Source organism: Nannospalax galili, unplaced genomic scaffold, assembly GCF_000622305.1.
Source record: "Nannospalax galili isolate Female #2095 unplaced genomic scaffold, S.galili_v1.0 scaffold854, whole genome shotgun sequence".
In the NCBI taxonomy this organism is placed as follows: domain Eukaryota; kingdom Metazoa; phylum Chordata; class Mammalia; order Rodentia; family Spalacidae; genus Nannospalax; species Nannospalax galili.
This window is the reverse complement of record NW_008334957.1, coordinates 544,590-552,323: the sequence shown is the minus strand read 5'-3', so window position 1 is coordinate 552,323 and position 7,734 is coordinate 544,590.

Here is a 7,734-nt window from a genome sequence, read left to right as displayed (position 1 = left end):
TTTCTGCTCTGATTTTTGTTATTTCTTCTTGTCTTCTGGGTTTGGGTTTCATTTGCTCTTGCTTTTCAAGTGTCTGAGCTGTAATGTTAAGTAATTTATTTGTGTTCTTTTTTATTTTTTTAATGTAGGCACTTAGAGCTATAAACTTCCCTCTATGGGCAGCTTTCAACATGTCCCAGAGGTTTTGTTTTGTTGTATTGCCCTTTTCATTTAGTTCCAAGAATAGTTTTAGTTCTTGCTTAATTTCTCCTTTGACCCATTCATCATTCAAGAGTGTGTTGTTTAATCTCTGTGTGTTCATGTAGTTACTAGACTTTCTTCCGGTGTTTATTTTAAGCTTTATTGCATTGTGGTCTGATAGAATGCATGGAGTTATTTCAATCTTTTTGTATTTGTTGAGGTTTGTTTTGTGCCCCAGTATATGGTCGATGACGGTTCCATGGGGTGCTAAATAGAAAGTATGTCCTTTGGTGCTTGGGTGGAATACTCGGTAGATGTCTGTTAGGTCCATATGATATATGGTATTGTTTAATTCAGATGTCTCCCTATTAATTCTCTGTCCTGTTGACCTATCTAATGGAGACAATGGGGTATTGAAGTCACCCACCTTTAATGAGTTGGGATTAATCTGGGTCTTAAAGTCCTGCAGTACTGTTTTTATGAAGTTGGGTGCACCAGAGTTTGGTGAATATATGTTCATGATTGTAATATCTTCTTGGTTAGTTGTTCCTATGGTGAGAAAGAAGTGGCCCTCTTTATCTCTTCTGATTAGTTTTAGTTTAAAGTCTGTTTTCTCAGATACTAGATTTGCATCGCCTGCTTTTTTTCTTTGTAACATTCGCTTGCTATATTTTTTTCCATCTTTTCACTTTAATGTAGTGCCTGTCCTTGAACGTGAGATGAGTTTCTTGCAGACAACAAAGAGATGGGTTTTGTTTCTTAATCCATTCAGCTGGTCTGTGTCTTGATTGGAGAGTTCATTCTATTGATATTTAAAGTCATTAATGAAAGATGTGTATTGATTCCTGTCATTTTTATTTCTGTTCACATTCTTGGTGTAGTTTCCATAGTATACCTTCATTAAGTTTCTTTCCGTAACCCCTTGGGTATAGTCGTTCATTTCTTCAGCTCTTTATATTGCTTCAAGAACTCTCTGAAGGGCTGGTTTGTGGACATGAATTCTTTCGGCCTATTTATGTCATGAAAGATTTTTCTTTCCCCTTTGACTGTAATAGACATTTTGTCTGGGTAAAATAATCTGAGTTGCCATCTATGGTCATTTAGAACTGGGAATACTTTGGTCCAGGCTCTTCTGGATTTCATAGTTTGCACTGAAATATCAGTTATAATCCTAATAGGTTTTCCTTTATATGTGACTTGTTGTTTTTCTCTCTCAAGTTTTAGTATTCTTCATCCTGTACATTTAGTGTTGTCACGTGCTCTGGAGAGTTTCTTTTTTGGTCCTGTCTATTTGATATTCTATATGCTTCTTGTATTTGTATGGGCATGTCTTTCTGTATTTTGGGAAATTTTCTTCTACAATTCTGTTGAATATCTGGTCCATACCATTATCCTGAGATTCTTCTCCTTCTTGTATATCTATGACTCATATGTTTGGTCTTTTTATGGTGTCACACAATTCCTGCATAGTCCATTCTTGTGTTTTCCTAAATTTTTCATAATCTTTGCTTGAGTGGTCTAATTCATTTACTTTATCTTCCAGTCTTGACATTCCTTTTTCCATTTCATTCATCCTATTGGTGAGGCTTTCTCCTGTCGTTTCTAATTGGTTTATTGAGGGGTTCACTTCCTTCTTCATTTCAGCATGAGCATTCTTCAATATTTCTAACTCTTTTTCTGAATTCATTCAGAAGTTTATCCCTATTGTCTTTCAATTCTTTGATTTCTTTCTTTCTGTGTTCTTTAAATTCACTGAATTCTTTATCATATTTATAATTTTTCTTTTGAGTTCTGTGTCCTGTGTTATCTCTAGGGGGTTCTCATTGTACTCCTCTAGAGGACTGATGGTACTTGGTGGGCATATATTATTTTGATTTTTCATGTTATTATTTTTTCTCTGTGACTTTAACATGTGGATTTTTTTTTTTTTCGAATTTAGTTATTGTGTGAGAATAAAGCCTTCCTTTGTTTAATTTAGGTCTGCTTCTTTTTGTAAACTTTATATGCCTTTGTGGTTTACTTGTTGGACATGAAAAGCTGGTTGGTCTAGGCTTCAGGTTCTCTCTTAATTTTATATTAGAGTGGCCAAATTGCTTTCATCTTGCTGCTCAGAAGTTCCCACAGAAGACCAAGTTGGATGAGGGTCACATGCTCTCATACTTTCTCCTAAGGTCTGGATCTCTCCAGGAAAGATGCTGGCTTCAGGAATTTGAGGACTGGGCTGGCCTGGGAGCGTGGCCTAGGAAAGATGCTGGTCCCCAGGGATGCAAAGGGAGGTTGGGGGTGAGAAGAGGCCCTACACCTCCTGGGGATTAAAGGGTGGAATTGGGTTGGTCTAGATGCAAAGTATCAGGAATCAGTGGTGATTCTGGTCTAAGAGGTCAGTCCATGGGCCTGGGGTGTCATGACAAGAGGTGGGCCAGTGCCCCTGCTACGAGGAGAGCTGGGGTGGAGGAGCTGGGAGGGTGAATGAGGCTGGGGGAGTCAAGGTGCAGTGGGCACAGCCAAACTTATCCAGGCAAGCTCCTGGCTCCAGGAAGCTGTGGGGTTGGGCTGCCCAGAGATGCAAAGGGAGGTGGGGACTAGAGGGAGGAATCAGTTTGGTCTAGATGCAAAGGATCAGGAAGCAGTGGAGAGTTTGAGCTAAAATGTCAGTCCAGAGGTCTGGGGTGCCAAGACAGGAAATGTGCCAGGCCCCCTGCTGGCAGGAGAGATGCGGTGGGGGAGCTGGGAGGGTGAATGAGGCTGGGGGAGTCAAGGCGCAGTGGGCACAATTAAACTTACCCAGGTAAGCTGCTGGCTCCAGTGCTGTGGTTATTTTTTTCAAATTCGCTTACTGTCATTCCTGTACAGTTGTGCTTTTGTGCTCTTCATTCCCACTTGTGAAGAAAATGCTGTCCAGTCATGAAACCCCAAGCTTCCTCATTTACTTAACACCACAGCAGCAGCTCTGCTAATTAATCTCTTCTTTTCCATTTGGTCTAATTGCCCTGTTGAAAAAAATGATTGTCTTCAGAATCCCCAGGAGCCCATCTGCACTAGGTCCATGTACACTGCTTATATCCTTTGGTCTAGCCAGGCACTAGGATGGAATTTATCACTGTGGCCTCTCCTCATTCTGGCTTTCCCATGTGCAGATCTGTGTGAACCCTGCACTCTGTTCTCAGTAAGAGACTATAGCAGCCTTTTATGGCTCATCCCTTAGTTCTTTTTTTCAGTTTTCCTTTCATTATGACTTTCAGCCAGTACTACAGTATAACAGATAACAGACAAGAACATTGGGCTCACTATCCAGACTGCTGTCGTTTCTGTGGAAAATTCTAGCATTTCTCAGACAATTGTCATTTGTCTTACTCCACCTCAGTAGATGTTGCCTGTGAAAATATTTGAATATTTTATCTTCTAAAATAGAAGCATTATATAGCATTACTAAATGTGAAAATTAGCATATGAAATCAATTCAAAGTGAATGGACATCCCTGGAGCAATCTTCAAACTTCAGTTAAAATGTAGTGTACCTTTTGTTCATGTACAGCCTTGGAAGCTAAGTATGAAGAGTATTTGCATAATCAAAATTAATTTAATTCTCATAATACTCAGCTCTGGTACTGGGAAGGTAAGAGGTCTTTATCACAGTATTCATTACAGGTTGCCCAGGAAAGCTAGATTATTTGAGGGCAACTGCATCCTACAGTGTGATTCCATTTTCCATACAGGAGAAGGAACACCTAAATGTGTTCAATGTATTTGGCTCAAGTCTCACTTAAAAATCAAATATAATACTGAGGGATAGATCTATTTAATATTTTGATACTTTGGAGTAACAAGTACTATAATGATTTTATATATATATATATGTATATATATATATTGAATATATGATGTTAATTTGGGATCATTATTTTCAGGTTAATTGGATTCATCTTCTGGGAAATTTTCTGTATTTGAAATTAAAGTATAAGTTTGTAAAATATCTTGCAGGGAACAGCTCCAGAGGCAACACCCCCTCCCTACCCCAAGTAAGGGCTAGAATTTTAGAAGAGCAGATTACTGTCTCAATAACTCCACTTTGTAAAGTCTTTAGAATGAGACTATGACAAAGACTGTGGCAGATTATCAGCCCCATAATTTTCTACATAACAGTGCATAACCAAAGATTTTACCTTCTGTTTACATACTTTGATCTCATTTTCTTATTTGTGACTGCTTCCTCTTCCAACCGCTTTAGAATTGTAAGTATTCTGATTTCAGTTGTTTTGTGTACTCAAGATTTTTTAAAAATGGGACTTGACTTTAATGGTGATTTCTCTCATCCCTTCCTCTCCCCGTCCTCTCCCTTGCTTCTATCTTTCCTTATTTCTTTCCTTCCTTCCACCACTCAGGGAAAGTCTATACAAGATGCTTCTAAGTGGGTAGAAATGGAAATAACAGTACCAAACCTTTTCTGATTTTTTATTATTTCCCTGAAACAGTACTTCATATAACCAAAGGTAGTGATTTTAGGTAATATTTCATTCAAAAGGCTATCCTGAAATTTATAAATGCTTATAAATTGTATTTGATGGCTCTAATGTTTATTCAATATGGAAACAAGAAGTTTAATCACAGGTTGATACTATTCTACATTTACCAAAGTTAACTCTTCTAAATTATGGACTCATTCAAAATAGAAAAAATAAAACTTGGAATCTAATGTGGCTTCCAAGCCAATGTAGAAAATCCTTCTAAGTTAAAAAACATTTCGTACACTTGCTTTTGTAAAAATACAGTTTATGATCCAATGCTTTCAGGGGCAGTGAATTACTATTTCCATTTTTGGACAGTTACCTTGGGAAGTTCTGCCAACAATGAATGTGACTCTGCTCACTGTAAGAGCTTCCATTCCCACTCCTTCGTTTTCCTTGTTAAAGGGCTCAGCTCTTTAACTTCTCCAGCAGTCCTTTCTCTGTGCAGTTGCCACAGAGAGTCGGTCTTCATTGTATCACTGTTTTGTTGGGTGGAGCCTGGCAAGCTTTGAAGAGTTGTTCACATACAGATTTTGCCTCCCTGTCCAGTCCCAGTGAACTTGGTAGTTCAAAGGTCTCTTTTTCTGGCTCAGCTGTCTGGCTCTTACAAGTGCTACAGTGTCTAGAGATTTGTTGTATCTCCCCTGCCCACCCTCTTTGTATCAGCATAATCACAAACATACTTTTTCCCTGGAGAATCCAATGGCCAAATTGTAATATTAATCTTTTGTCATCAGATAGAGTTTGAAAATTTTAAGAACACTTCTAAAACAAAACTCCAGAAAGTTACATAAACTAAAACTTATAGCAGTTGTATTTTTATGGTAATAAGAGGAAAATTTGCTTACAGGTCAGTACACAGTAGCCTTGTGGTGTTAAATATCTGAATTTGGAAAGCCATTTGTGCTATTAGTCCAGTTGGAGAGAGCATGATATTTTCATCAAACAAGACCATAATTCAATGATTATCAGCCACATAACTTTATTCACCTCATTAACTTTGACAACATTCCCAACCATAAAGGTCTAACTAGCTCAACAAATAATGTTTTTGATCTCAAGGGTAACAAGATTGCAAAATGATTCAGAGTACAGTCCTCTGCTAATGAGCATCACACTAAGTATTTCCTTATATGTCTTTTGCATCTAACTGGAAGCTCACAGGGATTGGGACATACCCTCATCATTTCAGGACCCAGCAGTTAGCACTATATCTACATAGAACTCTCTCCAATAAACTAATACTCTATTGGGCAATATGTAAAGCAAAATACATTTATTGTTGTTATATACTTTACTGAATATGTTTGATACATCTGTACCTTTTGTAGCTTGTATTTTGAAGGTGAAAATATGGCTTCAAAGTCATTTGCTCACCTATTTTTCTAGTGCTCAGTGTTTCTTTTCCATAAATTTTAACCATTATATTAGCTCATCCTATAGTTCTTTCAATGGCAATAAGGGACAAGAAAATAACTGCAAATTCCACTAGTACATATGCAACCCCCACTTCCTCTAAGAGCATAATTGCTTCAATGGTGACCTTTTTTTCCACTTGGGGGAGATGATGCCCAATGCTATTACATAAGGAGCTTTATTTCTCTGTTAGTGGAATGTGGACTTCTACCTTGTGCTATAAGAAATAAAATCAACGTTTTTTTCAAGTTCCTATTACCCTTATTAATATTTAGCAAAACATCTTTCTATAAAATGTTAATTTATGAAAATGTGTTGGGGAAAGTATATGTATTTATTACTAGAAATAAAATATAGAAAAGTGGCTGCCTGGATTCTTCTTTTCTTGGCTCTTTCCAGATGTTCTAGGCTGCTGAGCTGCTTCAATGGGTCTCAGAACTACTGAGAGTGGTGGTTGAGTGGGAGCTTGTCAAAACAGGGTTCTTTAGTTGGGATATGTCCAGCCATGTTGATTTCAAGATGGGCAACCTGGTCTGAAATGAATTCAGTAACTGCTAGTCTTGGGTAAGTCTCAGATTAGAGACTGAGAGACTTCCAGTCTCTAAATAAGAAAGAATAGATCAAATATCTTTGGGTCACAGATGATGAAAGCAGATGTTAGCCGAATATACCAGGTCAGCAGCTGTCCAACTTCCCCTCAATGGACACTAGCCTGTGCTATTCGAATTTGAACTGTCTTTCACAGGCTTGTGTGGTGATTGATTGGATCCCAGATAATAGTGCCATTTGGTGACTTTAGGAGGTGGGACCTAGCTGGAGGGAGATCACTGGAGACGTGTTTAAAGATTATACCTCATTCCTGGTTCCTTTTTCTCTCTGTGTTTCTTGTCTACCATGAAGTGAACAGACTCTTCTTTGACACATTTCTGCCAGCAAGATGCTCAGTCTCAGGTCCAAAGTAATGGTGATAACTGACCAAAGACTGAAATCTCTAAAACATGAATGAAAATAAGTAATTCCTCCTTTTAAGTTATCATGGGTATTTCTGTCACAGCTACAAAATGTGAACACAGAATAAAAGGACTGGTCATCTCGATGGGGCCTTTGTCCCTCATGTGCTAGAAGCTCATGGTGTGGAATCAGAGAAGGGAGAAGAGCCTAAGAGTCTAAATGGAATTGTGAAAGGGATTTTTAAGCATTAGCATTGGGCAAATGCCCTCTTGATTCCTGCTCCTATAATGTATTCTGACAGGACCCTTTTCTCTGATGTTTTTGGTTTTGCTGGTGATGAAGGAACATTTACTAAGTGACCTTGGCTCCTAAATCCTTATTCCAGACAAAGGTCTTGTGCTGGTAAACACAGTTGCTGTGAGTTCTTGAGTGCAACTACCACCTGGTGTCTAGAAATCAACCTTCACAGCACTCCTCCCAAGCCTCCAGCTCGTATTCTTTCTGCCTCCTCTTCCGCAGCATTCTCTGAGCCTTTGGGGGACTGATACAGTGTCCCATTTAGGGCTGAGCACTCAACAGTCACTTATTCTTGGCACTTTGACCAGTTAGGAGTCTACTTGAAAAATGAACAATCTTAGCTTCTTTTCCACTTTGCTATTTTAAAATATTCTGGGAAAATCAA